The sequence below is a fragment of the Chelonia mydas genome, chromosome 7 (genome assembly GCF_015237465.2).
Source record: "Chelonia mydas isolate rCheMyd1 chromosome 7, rCheMyd1.pri.v2, whole genome shotgun sequence".
In the NCBI taxonomy this organism is placed as follows: domain Eukaryota; kingdom Metazoa; phylum Chordata; order Testudines; family Cheloniidae; genus Chelonia; species Chelonia mydas.
In genome coordinates this window covers 15,514,497-15,533,222 of record NC_057853.1, presented here as the reverse complement: position 1 = coordinate 15,533,222, position 18,726 = coordinate 15,514,497, and the positions used below count along the sequence as shown (strand labels likewise).

Sequence of the window (18,726 nt, the reverse complement as noted above, 5' to 3'; positions counted from 1 at the left end):
TCAGTGTCCTAAATTAGCCTTTGAAGGATTGGATTTTTATTGGTAAATGTCAGTAAACATCAGTTTCACTGCACACACAAAAATGGACGAAAAAATGTTTCCATGGATGATAACTGAAATTTACAGATAGGCACAGGAAGTAAAATGCTGCTTGAGAATGGCAGTTTGATTTATGGCTATTTACTTTGTATACTTGGATGTTGACAATCTGTGTTTTAACAGTTATAAAGCTTTAGCTTTTCGAATCTCAACGTCCACGGTCATTAAATGATTGTCTGAGCCCCCTCTAATTTTCCACAGCTGTGAACATATAAAAATCGATACAAATCAAAAAATGCTTAAAAATAATCATCAAATATTATCCACTGGAAATGATAAAAAATAAAAAATCGAATTCTGCAAGGCCTAATCACAGTTCATACCATCATTAGCGGCCTTAGAATACGAACTGCTCTGAGGAATGGCAACTTTTTACGTTATTACACTGCCCTCTAGAGGCAGTTTCTGGCCTCAGACTCTATGCACAGTTGACTGCTATTAAACCTACCACAAAGTCCATCAAAATCTTGGTCCTTCCTGTGAATGCAAAGCTTATTGTGATTTCACTCGACCTAGCTGCCCCACTCAAACAAACAGGGAAGTACATGAACACGGTCATCAATATTCTTACTCGGCGAAAAGTACTTTAAATTCCTTTCCTAATTATCTTGCAAACACTTTCGTTTTTTAGAGCTGTCTTCATCAGCTGTTTCTGTTCTGATTTAGAAAATCATCATGCAGAAGGTGAAACTTTACATTTTGCTTCAGCATTATCCTGGGTAGTTTGAAAAAGTTAACAATTCCAATTATAATCAGAGCTGTTAATTAGTTTTATACCTTTATTATCAGAGCATTTTAAATAATCCATTTTTAAAAAATTGCTTACAGATAGAAACAGGAGTTTCCCTTTTCACTGGAAGCTCCTCAAGCAGATCTATTTTTAAGCATCTGCATCCTGGAAGGACAATGTGTGTATATCTAGGTTTTTTGCACCATGGCATAGTAAACTTGTACTGCTGATGTCCATGCTGTAACTGATCGGCACTTTAACAGAGCATGTCACCCCACAGATCTGTTAACCTGTCCCCTTTCACCAGCACTAAACTCAATTAAACCAGTGTTTGTATTTCCATCACAGTTTCCTAATAAAATTGAACCCCATCTACAAAGGAACACTGAAGATAAACCTAATTCCATCCATCTTAACAATGCCCTAGTTTTCACCCATTCCAACAACTTATCAGTCCCAAGTTTATTACTATTATTATGGTAGCAATTAGAGGTCCCATGCAAAACTGAGGCCCCAGTATGCGAGGCACTGAACAATATAATAGTAAGAAACAGCTCCTGCCCCAATGTGCTTACAGCCTAAATAGACAAGGCAGGCAAAGGGGCTAATAAACTTTCCTTTCTACCACCTATTTTACTAATGAAGAACAAACAAAGGTCAAACAGAAAAATCTGTGATACAGCCGGGACCTGAATTCAGAATCCAAATGTTCTGAATCCCAGTCCAGCCCCTTAATCATAGGGCCATCCTTCAATAGAGTAAATCATGAGCTTTGTAGCGAGGCAAACAGCTACAATAAACCTGGTATTGCAAATTGGAGATGTTTGCTGGAGTCTCAGAAATTTCTGTGAACCACTTTTGGTGTGGGAGAGAGAAGAGAATTGGGTTTGCACCCACCGAGCTTCACTTTGAGATTTTTAAACCCTCAAAACAAAGCTCATCAGCATTTGGGTTAAATTGATCATTGCAAAAATCATGTGTAATTACAAACCTGCACAGATGGTCACCTAAACAATCTGTTCATCAGTTTCCACCTATTAGGAAATAACTGACCAAAGCATTCACAGGTTGAGGCAAAGATCAGCGGTCTAGCTAGCCAGTCATAAGGATCAGCAAGTGAGTCAGTGGTGGAGAGGAGCAAGGGAGAAAGCCTTCACTTAGGATTAAAATTCCAAATGTAGTTAGATGCTTTTAGTGGACACATTAATCCACACTATTCAGCTGGATGAGCAGGGGGAACTAACCAAAATTCATTAATATTCATCAGAATTTTAAAGTGCCAAATTTTATCCCAATTCAAATTTCTCATCCACGAACTAGCTCATCATCTTTGAAGTTGTTAGAAATCCGAAGGCCAGATCCTCTGCTTACCAAAAGCGGTATGAACTCCACTCTGAGAGGCAGCATTGCCTAGGGAATAGGGTGCTGTCCTGGGAGTCTCGAGAGCTGGGTTGTATTCCCAGCTCATCTACTTATCTACTGTGTGAACTAGGGCAAGTCTCTTCACGTCTGTTTTCCCTCCCATCTTTGCTCTGTCTTGTCTAATTAGACTGTAACCACTTTAGGGCGGGGATTGTCTCTTACTAATGTACGTTCAGTGCCCAGGATGATGGGGACCAAATCTTGGCTGGGGACTCTAGGCGCTACCACGATGCAGGTATCAATAATCAACTGGTTTGTACCAGTTGAGGATCAGGCCCCAAACCTGGTTCAAAATCGTAATCCAGATTTTTCCAGTGGTCAATTTACAGGTTGCAGAGGCCTTAACTGATTTCCAGGAAACAAACGGTTAAACTCCTGTTTGGACCTTACACAGGGGTTCAGCTGAAATAGGGCTGGAGGACTGAAGGCTACATCAGGCTCTCACGGGAAATGCAAAAATTCAAGCCAATGAGGTTATTGTATGGTATGTAAAGCCATGCTAAATTTGGTCAAGTTTAGCTGTTATCTTACTACTAGTAGCTAAAAACCCAATATTGAGACAGTTGGGCCAAAAAAAATAAAAATAAAAAAAATCCATATCTGTACAGTCACCCTCATGCAACCAGAGAAATGGTGTCGCATGTACATTAGCTGTCGAGTAAGGGCGGTGACTGGCTGGAGTTACCCCACACAGTGGTTTAGGACTCTTGGCATGGCATAAATACATGCCTTGCTGTAGCACAGCTGTAATTCATAAAGTCAAAACGGCTCAGAATTTAAAAATTGATGGTAGCAGACCGTGAAACCCAGTAATGATTCAGCCTGGTACTCTTGTGAGCAAAAAGAGTTCTCAACCAATGCTTGTAACGGTTTCCATCGTTTCACACGGACTCTGACATTCTAAGCTTCTGAGTGACACACAGAGCGGTGACAATCCTGGAATCTGATTATATAAGATTACTGCCGAGTTGAAAGACCCTGGCAGTCCCTCTAGTGCCAGTTCAGTGAGGCTTGGATGACCATTTCCTTAAGTTTCTGTTAGAGGGAGTTGAACAGAATGAGAGACTTCTCACTCCGAGTTTTGTTATTAGCTTTGGGTTTGAACCAACCGAAAAGAACACTCGCCCCAAACGAAAAAAAAACAAGGAGTACTTGTGGCACCTTAGAGACTAACAAATTTATTTGAGCATAAGGTGCCATAAGTACTCCTCGTTCTTTTTGCTGATACAGTCTAACACGGCTACCACTCTGAAACCTGTCACCCCAAACACGAAGTTCTGCCTTATTTCCTGTGAAAGTCCCCCCTCCTCCCTCCCACACAAATAAAACAAAACAGTTTTTAATGGTTTCCATCTGACACCATAAATCAATCCCTGGGTTTATGTAAAACAGGTCCCAGGATTGCATCAGTGTCTACAAATCTTTCAGCCAGACTGCTTTGACTTGCAGATTTGGGAGGAACCCAAAAGCTAGGTGAGTTTCAGTTGGTTTTACGCTTAGCTTTAAAAGTTCTAAACCACGGCATGAAGCAGCCAGGTTGTCAGGAATGCTGGGAATGACGGTGTGGAGACAGACCAGTAGCAGGCAGTGAGGACTGCTCAGGAAGAGTAAGTCTTCTCACTACCAAAAAAAAGCAACAAATGCCAACTTCCCTCACCCAGGAAGCTAGAGTCAGGAGCCCTGTCTTCCCAATATATTCTCCTTTTCCCTCTGCAAAGTGGTCTGAAAAAAGTGTGGAGGTCTGTCACTGCTGGGAGCAGTAGCTTTAGTAAAACAATATTTAAAGTGTTCCTCCCAGCCATTCAGATCTTCTTTTGGGGAGGAAGGGCCTGGATCTGCCACCTCCTTCTCTCCACACGCTTTTCTGTCTCTCCAACAGTCCTTCCGCTAGCCCTTTTTAACTTCTTCTGTCAGCTAATGAAATATGAAGCTGAAGCAGCCATGTTTTTGAAGGCATGTGGTGTCTAAAGTTCTGTGCTGCAGCAAATCAGAGTGCCTACAGTTCCATAATGCACAGAAACTAATCCCAGATTGCAGCCCGTCCAAGTAAAGGATTTGCATACTAGAAGGCATTAATATTACCCTCTTTCAGAATAATGTGTGTTAATATGCTTCTGTTTATTTTCACTTTCATATGTATGGATATTAAATATGTCATGTAACTTTCACAGTTGCACATTTATTACTGTTCAGATTATCCCCCCAGGGAATTATATTGCAATATCCAAGTGCCAAAGCAAAGTCCTAAATTGTAATTACAGTATCTGGTTCAATAATACAATAGCTTTGAAATTACAACAGAAAAGTTTAATATGGTAAAGGCCCACTGCTACCCTCATTAAACTCAGTAAGAACAGGATCAAGCCCTAACTTCTCAGTGGCTGAGCAATAACAATGTGCTAATGTCCAAATAGATGTCAAATGTGATCCTGTGGATCACACATTAAAAAAAGATTGTCTAATTAAAAAGTAAAAATGGGGAAGGGGTCTGGGTGCTTGCTAGGTTGAATGTTCACAGCTAGGGTTATAGTTTTTCCATCTGCCCAGCAAAGAGCTTTAGAAGGCTAAACAGACAATTTGCAGAGAAGTATTTGCTCCAGAAGTAACTTTCCTAATTTGTACCAACATTTCCTGGTGACGTAACTCAACATAACTGCAGATCCATCCACTTTACAATGAGCTTTGTAAACTCTGAATGCGGTTTCCTGGCACAACATGCCATACATTTTTAAAATTCATTTGGTTGTGAAGCATGGCTACCGCCAGAAAGGACAGGGTTGGTCAGGACCTAGCAAATGTCCCAGGATCACCATTAGCAGAAAATGAATGCAAGTGGTTTAGCACATGAAACCCCATAAATTTAGCCCTAAAGCCTTTGCAGGTGACATCCCAGAAAACAAAAGCTCTTGCCTTTAGATTATATTTTGCATTTACGATGCAAAAAAATAAAATAAATAAATAAAAAAGTCCCCAAACTCAAATATAAGTGATATAATTCAAGGATGTAAGATTAATGCAGAGCTAGCTGCTATGCTATAAACTTCATCGTTGGGAACAAGAGTAAGAAGCAGAAGCGTGAAAGCCAGTGTCTCTGAGGGCGTACACTGGTTCCCCAGTCTCTGGTGAATGGGCAATAGAAGAAAGTGTATAATAATGCTTTCCGATATCTTATCATAGAATAGATAGAATATCAGGGTTGGAAGGGACCTCAGGAGGTCAACTAGTCCATCCCCCTGCTCAAAGCAGGACCAATCCCCAATTTTTGCCCCAGATCCCTAAATGGCCCCCTCAAGGATTGAGCTCTCAACCCTGGGTTTAGCAGGCCAGTGCTCAAACCGCTGAGCTATCCCTCCCCAACAAAAGAATATCAGGGTTGGAAGGGATCTCAGGAGGTCATCTAGTCCAACCCCCTGCTCAGAGCAGGACCAATCCCCAATTTTTGCCCCAGATCCCTAAATGGCCCCCTCAAGGATTGAGCTTACAACCCTGGGTTTAGCAGGCCAATGTTCAAACCACCCAAAGAAGAAGATCAGTAAAAAGGTTCCCTGGTCACAGACCTTGGAGAAGTCCTTAATCTAATAAGAAGTTGTAGAATAGCTTTTAAAAATCATAACCTCAAAATTAAAAAAGCAAACCTCCACTATTGATTAAAAACCCACAAGCTTTATCACCAGATAATTACTTCATGATCTGTTTTTTCAACAGCACAAGCATAGACATTTCTGAATAAGAAATTTTAATTTCAAGATACCGCTATAATTTATTGTGCCTGTTACTGTTATATTAGAAAAGCGAATGCAATCTCTCTGCAGGCATGACATTTTTCTACTCCGCTTCAGTTCAATTTATTCCCTAATTTCAACTTAAAACTGATAGTTTTTTGAATCTATAGTGCAGCCTTGTTTTTATACTGTTCCTCCTTCACGGGGAAACTGAAAAAAGCAGATAATAAAATAAAAGGTGGAGGGGAATGCTTTGCCAACAGACAGAACTCACAGTAGGGTGTTAGAAGGGAGCTACCATGGTAATGAATGGGAGCATGCTTGCTGTGCTAAAAGCCATGGCAACCCCATTCCGTATTGAAAGTTACCTAGGATAGAAATTGTTCATTCAATGTTTGATGGAACCAAAAGTTCCCACCAAAGTAATGCTTGAATAAGAGATGTACACTACTATATGCTACGTTCCTGACATTTCAGCAGCTCAGTCCCATTGACTGTTGCCGCAGTTCAAATCACACTGAATTCTTGCATCGGTAGGTCTACACTGTAATCAGAAGTGTGTAGACAAAGCTAAGCTCACTTTGATCTAGCTACTCAAGGGTAGTCAATAGGTGGACTGTAGGCCAAATCCGGACAGCCAGATGCTTTTGAATGCACTGTGATGTCTATTTACTTACTTATCAGTATTGTTACTGGTTTTATATTGTTTTTTCTGGAGTCTGGACCTTGACAATCCCTAGACCAAGAAATTTGGACCTTGACAAAAAAATAATTGGTTACCCCTGAGCAAGATCAAAGCTAACCTGAGCAATAATAGCAGGGAAGCCACAGCAACGCAGGGAGCAGCTTCTGAAATATGCACCCGGGGTCCTAGGTCAGCGGGGCTAGCCCATGCAGCCACAGCTTCACTGCTGTTGTTACTTGAGCTAGCTTGACATTCCCTAAGGGCCTGACCCAATTCCCACTGAAGACAAGGGGGGAGGGACTTTCTATCAACTTCACTGGGAGCCGGATCAGGCTGTAATTTGATTGCTAGTTTGGCTCAAATGTAAAACTGCATAGTAGTTGCTGTAGTGACATCCAGGAGGGAATTCATTGCTGCACAGGAACTGAGGCCAACGCAAGGTGCAAGGGGAAGAACTCATGTCCCTGATCCTGGGATGCTGAGGGGTTCCTGGTGCAGCTGAGAGCACTTGAAGTATTCCCAATTGCTCATTTAAAACTCAGACCATGGGCTACCTAAATGCCCAGAACTGATCTGATTTTCATTCTAAATACATCTTATAAATGGACTAGATGACCTAATGGGGGGGGGGGGGCAGAGGGTTATACCTCTAATTTGTTTTGTGTGTGTGCACACAAAGATTCACAGACAAAAATAATACATGAAGATGTGGATAAAGATGGAAGTATGTATCAGTAACCTAAGGGTAAAAAAAAAAATTACAGTGATGTTGTGATTATATCAAAAGCAAACATTATAAACTCAGGATATTCAGAGTTAAGGATCTATCTAAAAGAAGATATCCTACCAAACAGCTAAAGCACATAAACAAGATTAACTCTACCATGTCAAAAAGAAAAGGAGTACTTGTGGCACCTTAGAGACTAACCAATTTATTTGAGCATGAGCTTTCGTGAGCTACAGCTCATGCTCAAATAAATTGGTTAGTCTCTAAGGTGCCACAAGTACTCCTTTTCTTTTTGCGAATACAGACTAACACGGCTGTTACTCTGAAATCTACCATGTCAGGGTATCATGCAATAACCATCCAGTTGTGATTATGGCATTTGTTTGTGGTACCAGATTAGATTATGCTGGTTTTTAAAACCTCTCTCTTCCCTCTCCCTCTCCCTCCCCCCCATATTTTGTCTTCTCATAGTGTCTCTACAGGACAAAGCTAAGGTTGTTTGGTGCCTTAATTGTGCATTTCCCTAACTTAACACATTGGTTTTCTTTTAAGTGTAACCTTCACTTTGTATGCCCTGGATTTAGTAAGCCTTGGTTTTGGGATAATTACACCTTCTCTATTGTCCCTTCACCTCTTTGCCTCAGTTTTCCCATCTATAAAACGACAGCCTGGGTAAGATTATCAGAGTCTGACCCTAGATTTCTGACATTATTTAAAATTCTATGTTGTGTTCTTTGTAAGGTGCTTTGAGATCTATGGATGAAACGTGTTACATCAAATATAAGTATTGTGGTTATTAATGAATAATAATTATTATTCAAGCACGGGTGTAGCTAAAGTATGATATTTATAGACACACATTCGCACCCCAGTTTACCAGCAATATCCTGTGGTGAACATGACATTAACAAATGGAGATAATTTTCTAAGCGCAATGCTGCTAAAGTAAACAGTATGTGCCCTGGCATTTATGACATACATCTATTCCAGGGCTCTCAAACAAGAGTTATACCATCTACAAATGTGGTATCCCAGGCCTGAGCCACCTCTTGCACTGACCCACAGTTATTTTGGCAAATTTAAGGCCTGTGAATCAAAGGACTCACATGAGACATCCGATTTTGAGCAACAAGATATCATCCCATTCACATCCCAAACTTGAAACAGCTTTTAACATATTCTGGTGTAGTATCCCAGTGCTTTCAAATTTTACTGTTTGCTCTGGCATTTTGTGAGGTATAAAACAGCATTTCCCAAAATTAACTTTTTTAATATCATATTTTTATTGTGATGGTGATCAAATGACTGTAATTATGAATACTTTTGAGTTGTTTAATCTTTAAATTACAGCCATTTACTTAAAAAAAAAAAAAAAAAAAAAAAAACACAAAAAAACCCCCCTAAGGCTATCTGCAAAGACTGATTGACTGGGGGAATGTCAAGCTGCTTAATAACTTTGTTATTACTCCCATAATTCTTTTTCTCCACACCCACTCACCCCTAAAGGCCTGATCCAAAGTCCAGTGAAGTCAATGGAAAAACTCCCACTGACTTGAGAGGGCTTTTTCAGGCCCTAAAACTTCATGCATAATTTAAATCAATATTATTTTCCTGCAGCAATCATACAGCACATTGCATCACTAAACTAAACCTTTTTTTCCTTACAGATCAGAAAAACGATCTCACTCTTGCAAGTGGTAGCATTAAATTATGCAATAGCATGCAATTTCAAAGCATCTCTAAACTGAGCTCTGAGGTTTCAAACACTTTCCCACCCCTTTGCCAACAGACATTTTTTGCATTTTCTGAGGACAGTAATCACAGAAAGTAACGAGACAGAAGATGTAGCCAGCTTGATACTGTGAAATTCACAGTATTTTTAACTCAGTGCACCGTAAGAACTAAAGCTTTTAGTTTTAACTAAAAGATTTTATGATTGAAAAGGATCAACACATAGGACTTTAATAAGCACAACTGTATATTATCTTGATGATGGGTCAGATTCCAATGCCCTTCATCTTGATAAGTAGCATCTACTTCAGGAGTTGTCCCACTGTCTTCAGTGGAACTGCTCAAAGAATTGGGTGCTACTGTAGTAGTAGGATTTTATGTTTGTATTCGAATGAAGGATAAGGAATAATAATGTAGCAGGTATTAAATGTACTGGTGTATGATTTGATTATATCCTGCCAGCCACCCTTTTTGAGTAGCAGAAAGGAATGGCCTAATGGGCCATTTGGTAAAGATGCATAAGCCGGAATCTGTGTCTGAGCTGATTTCAAGGCTGTAACAGACCTTTTAGAGTCACCACTTTGTTGTTGGTTTAGCATTTTAAAAATAAGTAAAAACGCAATAATTGCTTTTCTCTTGCATTGCAATTTAATGTTTCTTTTCAAGTGTTCTGTGTAAATCAGTTCTGTTTTGTGTGTGCATGAGGAACGTATGTGTTAGAAGAGAAGTGTGAAGGCCATCACCGAACCAGATGTTCTAGGGAGGAACTGAAGACCGACGCAAGGGCGCCAGAGGGTTGCAACTATTGAAATGTCAGAGAAGGGCAGATTGACGACTCTAAAGATGAGACAGGCACCTATGAATGGGAACAATATAGTTGTGATCAAAACCAGCATGGGGTAACTCCCTGAGAGAGACAAGATAAATAACAGCAAGAACAATTAAAGAAAACAAGCACTTGTCAAACAACAATTAATTATAGCATGACGGTGCAAAACTCATTGGTCCCAATGAAGGAAAATCACTATATAAACAGGGGGCCTGGCCATGAACCTTTGGGTTCGTCCTGCAAAGACTTCCCCGGAGCATCGTGTTGTGACTGACAGAACCTGGCTCCTACCTACCCATGGTCAACCTAGCTAGCTACTAAATTGATCCAGACTCTGGACTGGTAACTATAACATCAACTGGCGGGACTGAGTAAGTGAGTGAGTGTGTGAGATCTCAAATGCATATGCTAATTGTTGTATCCTCAATAAACATGGTGCATTGCCTTTTCCCCTGAAAAAGATCCCGTGTGCTTCTTACAAGCATAACACTACCCAGTGTTCAGTTATCAGAAGGTATGTCTGTGCTGCAAAAAAAGGTGTGGCCATAACCCTGTTAGCTAACTCTGGTTAAAATAGCAGTGAAAACAGGGCATCTATGGTTAGCAGATCAAGTAAAAGCTTCTAGCGGAGCATGGGATTGAACTTGAGCTGCTGACCCGAATTAAAAGCCGAGTTGCTGTGTCTTCACTGCTATTTTAACTAGAATTAGTTAACCCGGGCACAGACGCCAGCTTCCTCTGGGCCCTGGGGGTGCTCAACCCCCCACTCTGCCACCAGCCCTGCCCCCACCCAACCCCTTTCCCCAAGCCCCTCCCACCCCACCTCTTCTCACCCCCACTCTGACCCAGGCTCCACCCTTACCCCCTCAAGCCTCTACCCCCGCCCAGTTCCACCCACTCCTCGCCCCTCCTGCATGCCGTGGAACAGCTGATCACAGCAGGTGGGAGGCACTGGGAGGGAGGGGGAGGAGTTGATTGGCAGGGCCAGCGGCAGATGGGAGGCACTGCGGGGGGGAGCATGTCCTGGAGCACCCATGGAGTCGGCGCCTACAAACAAGGGTTAGCTACCCTGAATTAAGAACAAAACTTTTTTTTTTTTTTTTGCAGTGTAGATTTAAAACTCCATGCTACTGTCAAAGAAAAAAAGAAAGAGAGGACTCAGTGCTTGCACAGTTGGAGAAGCAACACAAATGGACAATTAATGTTATTGTTGTGATCAATATAGATATGGTGACTGGGTTACACCACATCCAAAGACATTGTGAGTGTTTGTTCTGATCACATTTTTATAAGATAGAAGAGAAGAAGGAAGTATGATCCCTTGGGGGTGCATTGTTCCCCAAAGGTTAGTGTATAATAGCTCGTATCTGTGGACGCTAATGATTTCCCATAAGGTGAAGATGATGTGCAAGTATATGGGCTCTGTAAGTCAAGCATTGGTTCATTCCTAGCTTGAGGAGAAAATCTTTAGAATCAATTTTCTCTCTACTGCTTCCAGGAAAATCAGATTACAGACTTACTTGTATCTATTAATGTCGGTGTACTACTCTAAAATGGTCATTCAGGACAGCTGTAGACTGAGACAAAAGCAATGAAGATTTGCTTCATCTAATTATTATACATGATTTGCATTTTACCTCATTTTAAAATAATCAATTTAGAATGGATGGACTCTGCAACTTTCACTCAAAAGTAGTAACTCACTCAGAGTTATCCCATTGAAATCAAAGGACTGTTGGACCCAATTCAGCAAAGCACTTGGAGACAGATTCACAAAGGGATTTAGGAGCTATATGATTGAGATTGACCATTTATATCATTAATATTGCCACTGTTAGACAATTGCAACAAATCCTGTACAAAAGTACATAATGAAAGGTGTCAATGGAAAAGTTATGATTTGCTAAGTATGTTTATATCCATATATCATCACTCTATCGGAAGTTATGAATATTGGCTATATAGATCTATATTTCAAAATGTGTTTGCTCCTGGGATAACACCCACAAGGTCACTTACATCCAGTCTGGCCAGCACATTTGTGAATGAACTATTCTAGTTGATGGCCCATTAAAGAACACTTAACTCTCAAATTTGCCATAGAAGAACATTGTCCCTGCCCAGTGAGCCTTCCTGTGGACACTTTAGCCAGAATATGGGTAATGGCTGCTCCTATGAGTCATCAAGCCATGTAAGGGCATGTGACTTACTCATGTGACCCTGGACTCCATCTTATGCCTGTAATTTTCCACAAACTGTGCTATGAGTTTTGCCATGTGCCCGGAGGGTCTCTTTTTCAAAGAGAGGATATAAAAGACCTTTAGATCATCTCCATGTTGCCTCTTTCCTGCTCTGATCTCTGGACTTACACTAAAAGGAGTGCAGTGACTATGGACTGAGGACCTTCCAATCTTTTGGAAGTTACCAGAGACTTTACAAGCCAGTAGTCTGTACCATCACTGCTACAAACCTGATCCAGGAACTTTGCAATGATTGTATGAGTATGATTTCTTTGACCATTTTAACTTTCTCCTTCTTCTTTTCTCTTATAAATAAACAGTTCAATATTAGATACTAAAGGATTGGCAACAGCGTGATTATTAGGTAAGATCGGAGTTATATATTGACCTGGCTATGTGTCTGATCTTTTGATATCAGAAGAACCCTTTGTTTGAGAAGATCGGTTTTCAATAACCACTGATCATCAAGTCTAGTGTCTGGGTGGTGAAACAAGGGCTGGGATGCCTAAGGAGACTGTGTTTTGGACTTCTTGTTAACCAGTGTGGTAAGACCGAAGTATACTTTTGTGTCTGGCTTGGTATTAGAATAATAGAATAGAACAATAATAACAGAATAACCACCAGTTTGGGGTGAGCCTGCCCTATTTCTCATCCGTTTGTCCTGAATCTGGCATCTTTTCAGCTACAACCCACTGAGGCACGGTGACGGGAATCTAAAGAGGAAGTTAGGTGCCTAGTGGAATTTACAAGAGTACCTGAATGTGTTTGATTGAAATTCAGTGGGAGAGGCATCTAACCTTCTTTCATGTTTTGTAAATCCCACTAGATGCCTAGCTGCATCTTTAGGTGCCTAAATCCCTTTGCACCTCTGGCCCTCAAGGGGCCCTGTCTAACTTTGGCCACAACTAAACCAGTCATGTGTTTAACTTTAAACACATGCATGAGGGTTTTGATGGATTCGGGCCTAACCAGCAAACACCTAAAAACTCCCCACATTTTCCAATCATTTTTATAAAGGTTTGGAAACCAGAGGAAGGAAAAATATTCCTCAAAAAAAAAAAAAAAAAAAAACCCACATATGCATCTGTTCTGTAAATCCTCTGGGTTCTTTTAGTTATAAGCCCTGGAAACTTGGCCTGGAGTGATTTTGCTGAACTTTTACCATGAAGAATCCCAGTGAAATCCATAGTCTTTGAAAGCAAAAACAAAATAATTAAATCCATTAATCAGAAAACAAAAACAAACCACTGTTTTATCATATCCCCAAGCTAACACATGCAAATTAATGTCTGATAGAATGAATTTCAGTAACAGTTACTTGTAGATCTACAAAGCGAATCTCTTTTCTAGGACCAAAGGGACTTTAGGATTTATGAATTAGACTAAAAGAAAAAAAATAAGTTAAAGCTTGCAGTCTGTGCAAGATGCTTAGAAAAGTTTGAATTATTTGCTGTGTGTGTTAGCTACTGATCCATTGGCTTAGTTATTACACTCCCAGGGCCTTTAATTTACATCCACTCAATCCCATCGGCTTCAATTTTGCACAAGTATAATTTACATCAGAATATGGTTTCTGTTATCTAACGCCTTGCCTCGAGCTACTTGAAACAGTACATAGGGTGCTATAGCAAAGGCAATCTAAAGCCCATCTAGTGGTGTGGCTGCAACACAATACTGCAAACCACTGTTTCCTCCTATTTCCCAGTACTGGTATTGCTTCTGGCGTGGTTGGCTGAAGCTCAGTCCAGACTGGTCTCATTGGAGACCCTATCTACCTCCAGGCACTGGGAAAGCAAAGAAACTGTATTTTCTTGGGTCTGACGATGGCACTGAAGCCAGTCTCTCTTGCTTTTTCCATGTTCAGTAGCAGGGTTAGCGGAATACAAAACTGCAGAACATTGCATGAAAGCACCCTCGCGGCAGAGGAACGGCAGCTCAATTCTGCCCTTTGAAGTCAATGAGAGCTTGGCCATTGACTTCAATGAGAACAGGATCAGACTCCAATTGCTCAACATCACTGCCTGTAAGCTGTGCTGTGAGCTCAAGTTGATGGCAAATCAGAAGAGGATAAAAATTAATCATAATACTGTATTTGGCCAGTGATAATGTGGTTCGTTTTCTACAGTGCTTTTCCCTTAGAGAAGTGTGGAACCCATCTTGGTCCATCAATTTCTTCAGGGAGAAAATTAGCTTCATTGCCCCAAACAGTGTAAAAAGGGGCCCTTACCTCTGCTTACAGGAGGTGACAGTCAGAGGATTAATTAAAGGATAGCATCCAAACCCAACCCCAAACTGAATTCCAGAGTATGCAGACCAGTATGTATTGAGATGGGAACCATCTGGTTGTTGCAGTGGCTATATGAATCTGACCAACCTTCTGGAGTCGTTATAGCGTTTCTGGTCAACTCCCACAAGGGCCACCCAAAATCTGAAGGGTATGGAGACTGCATGAATACCACTTGATTTCTAGGTTAACCTTATAGTGCATAATCTTCTGGTGCTGGCATATTGTATGCAAAATATACATCACACATACAGGATATGTTTATATAGATAGAGAATGTCTCTCTCTCATCGGAACGAAATCTTTAGAACTGGAGAATTCACTCAGCACATCCTTTTTGTCCTCCTTTTATTTTCCCTTATTTTTTAAGAAAATCTTCTTGCTTAATGCCAGGGTAATTTTTGCTCAGCGGGTGAGGAATGTATGCGTTAAGGGGTTAATTAGTATAGCTGTTTTAAACAGCTAACAACTGAGTTGTATTAAATGAATGTATGTTGTTGGTCAGGTTTTAATGAGTAAGGTAATAAAACCCACCCCAGAAAAACCTGAATGCAAGTTAATGAAATCTATGGATCTACTTATAAAGTGTTAAAATGTTTTTCCCTTTAGTTTTTTTTAAAATCATTAAACTCTGTTCAGGTTCTTTGTATGGTTTCCCCATCAATAAAGAGCTTTGTTTCTTCATTGCATTGTGCAAACCAAGAACTCTAATATTATCAAACTAGGTCCGACTCTTCCGGCATAATAAATATAATAGCAGTAAAATCAATTTGATCTAGGCAGTTTTGTTTCAGTATTAAAAAAAAAATTGGACACAGAATATGCCAGTTTACAGAGTTTATCAGGCCCATTAACAGAGAGGAATTGTATACTACAATGATTGGAGAGTGTTAACACTCAGGGAGGAAGTAGCAGTCTGCTATGTTTTAGAGATGCTTGTCGTTGTTTGTAAATCCCTTTTAATAAGGTAAGGAAGCAAGTGAGCCCTCATCTCTATGGATAGCATGCACTGCTATGACGACGATCACATCTGAAAACCAACAACATAATTCTTACCTTCATTCCCTGTAGCTGGGATCACTTACAGGCAGCAAGATCCGCCCTGGGGAAGGGAGGTGCATTTAGTTGTGTGGGCAAAAGGCTGTGAAATAAATATCTAAGAAACAAAATTGAGGGGGAAAAATGAATTGCTTTTGACTGGCTCTAGCATTGAGTTACTTTTGAGCAGTGTTTTAGTTACCTCGGGAGCTGCCTTCAGCCTCGGTTGGCAGGAAGGTTACTCGAACATAGGGCCTTTATAGATGTGGGAAAGTGGATAAGAAAAAAGGTGGGATCTGTAAGGAAACCAAAAATTAAGGTGCATGGTAAATGGACCAGGAAATGGATGTGGCTAGCTTTGCATTGTCTCTCTAGGGTTACTGTGTGCTAGTCCTCAACACTTCACAGGGTAGGGTCATATACTAGAAAATAGTTCAGTAAGCATTTGAACCAAGTTTTAAAACAGATTTGAGACCCGGCTACATTATTAGTGTAGCCCAGAATTTAAATCCCACACTTTAAGTTTTCCCTGCTCCTAGAGCCCAGTCCATCTCCTAGCTCAATGGAGAGACTCCTATTAAGTCAATGGAGAGACTCCAACTGACTTCATTGGGAGTTGGATCTAGCCCACTACTGTATTTGCTGCTTCACTTCCTCCGGTCAAGGATGTCTGTGCGTGGCTCACTCTTAAGATTTTAATGACGTAGTGAGCTGGGGATCACTACAGAGCAACATAAGGTGTATTCCCAGCCTAAATGGCTTGAAAATGAGGGGGAGAGAGAGAGAGAGAGACACTCTCTGAAAGTCTATATAGCATTTGAGAGTCAAAAGTTCTAGTCTGCCTTCTTTCAGAGACGTTTGCTAGAATACGACAGCAAGCCGCCTCCTAACATCAATGGGAGTCCAATGACTAACCTTCACTGAGTGTTTGTCTATGTGGGGAAACTGACCAGCATAGCTAGAGCGCAATAACATTTGGAAATGGAGTAATTATTCCAGAATAAAGTGTCCACACAGGGGAGTATTACTGGCATAGCTATAATGGCATAATAATAAATAAGTGATAATAATTAAATAGATACACCAGTCAATTTCCCGTATAGACAAGCTTTGAATCCTCTCAGTGGTTCTTGGTCCTTCCTGCCATTCATGCTTGCTTTGCTGAGCCCATATTATGGAGTTGCCCTGGTGCTTTAATATTGCCCCAGCACTCGAGCAACCACATTTACGCCAAGTGTTAGTTGACCTGAAAATAAATCAGCCTCCAAAACCTGAAGCAAAACGTTTCAACTGCTTTCAAGTCTCCAGGGATTTTGTTAATAAAAAAAAAAAAAGAAGCAATGCATGGGCATATTGAGGAGTGTCTTTAAGTATTGCCTTGGCTTCCATTCTCTGACTGATAGGTCCTACAAAGAGATCTGCACAGATACTTGTTTTTCTAACTGCTCGGCATCCGGAGTATAAATGTGCATTCAGTTAATGAACCACCAGTATCAAATTACAGCACAGGTCAGCCATAAAATTGCAGTTGTATTTTTTTAGGGCCATTGTATGCTAACAGACAAGACCTATTTGTTTTTCTTTACCACAGTATTGAATTCCTAAATTGCTTCCTTGGTTCAAAAAGTTCTGATGCCATTTATGTTGTGCCAGTAGCAAAACAAATTCAGGTACAGTCATCCTCCAAAAATCTAATAATTGTGTGTCAACAGAAGAGGAAGACTGCATTTTTCACATTATAAATAATATATTTTTAATATCATTTTCATTACTCAAGTCCAAAACCTACCATTTCAAAGCCCTCTTCAATGATATTATTCTTTCTTGGGCTTTATTTGCTTGTTTGGTTTATGTTTTGGTACAAAAGAAGTCTGTGAAGTATGCAGAAATCAACATGGTTCTGAAATTCAGAAGACTCTGCATGCTTAGCATGATTACTTACCATCATGCATTGACCTCTTTAGCCTCAATGAATCTCAAGTTCACAGCACAGAATACTGTTCTTCCCTTTCCCCCTACTGATTGAAATCGTACTATTAATCAATCAGTTCCAGATGTTGGCTTTTTTAGTTGTTTGGGCAAAACCTGAAGAGCCACACTACCCTTTATCAAAACTTCCTCTACCATGAGATGCTTGATAGTATCACTGCACTCTAATTGCATCTCATATTAATCACCTTTGGAGGTTCAAGAAAACTTTGAAGGTTGCATTCATTCTACCTATGCTTTGATTCCATCAGATCTTCAAGCTAAGTAGGGCCTGGGTCAATACTTAGATGCAAATTTTCTAAGGTAAAGCCCACTTGGTATCATTTGATAGCTTGGACTCTTCCCGTGGAGTCAGAACTGAACCACTATTGCAGGAGGCACTGTACCACTGGAATTAACATCTTTTGGAGGAAATGTAAAACTGATGTTGGGAGCTCTTGCAGTCATTAAAGATCTTGTGGCACTCAACATCCATACTCTCTCATGGGAAAAGCACTGTGTCTTGACCAAATTCCAGTTCAGAGAGTTACATTCTGCTATTTTAATTGGAAACAAAACAACACAATGCATTATTCACTTCTTATCCTAATTGTTCTGTAAAGCCGAGCGCGATTCAGCAGCTGCCACTTTTCACTCCAGAGGTGGCTGCATTTCACTGACCGATGACATGATCCCCGTATTTTGTTTTTGTATTACTTTCTTAACTTGGCCAAGTGTTTGGGAAGGCCTGCAGACGAAAGGCACTGTGACCCAGATCCTCAAAAGGTTTTTAAGCACTTATGTAAATTCCAGGACAAAAAACAAACAACCCTAAGTTACAATGGAGTTGAGGGTGAGGGTACATCTCAGAAACTTAAGGGCAAAAGGCATTATAAGGCTGCAACAATTATTCCATAACTAAGCATTACAAATCCAGAGTTAAAATTACTATTAAAAGAAATCCAGAACATATTAGCATATGGAAATGTACTGTCAAAGCACTCAGACAATAACATTAACTCTGTTCTGTAGTGATGCTTGTAATAACAAAACGATGATTAAAGCATTTTAAGTTTCATACCAGATGAAAATTAGTTTTAAAGACAGAAAAGTGCAAGTAACTACCATTAAATGAGTCTTAGGCCTGATCTACACTTAAAAAAAAAAAAAAAAAAAAAAAACCACCACACAAACTTACTTCAACCTAGCTATTTCACTCAGGAATATGAGAAATCCACCCCTCTTCAAGAG

General features: G+C 40.3%; 1 long non-coding RNA gene across 3 annotated transcripts in view; it reads right to left on the bottom strand.

Annotated features, from left to right (window-relative positions):
• LOC122466667 overlaps window positions 1-18,726 on the bottom strand; it is a 128,616-nt gene that overhangs the window by 97,302 nt on the left and 12,588 nt on the right. For all 3 annotated transcript variants that reach the window (XR_006292373.1, XR_006292372.1, XR_006292371.1), the window contains exons 2-3: window positions 15,710-15,803; window positions 15,526-15,625 (exon numbers count right to left, since the gene is read on the bottom strand). This is a non-coding gene — a long non-coding RNA (uncharacterized LOC122466667). The remainder of the gene's footprint in view (window positions 1-15,525; window positions 15,626-15,709; window positions 15,804-18,726) is intronic.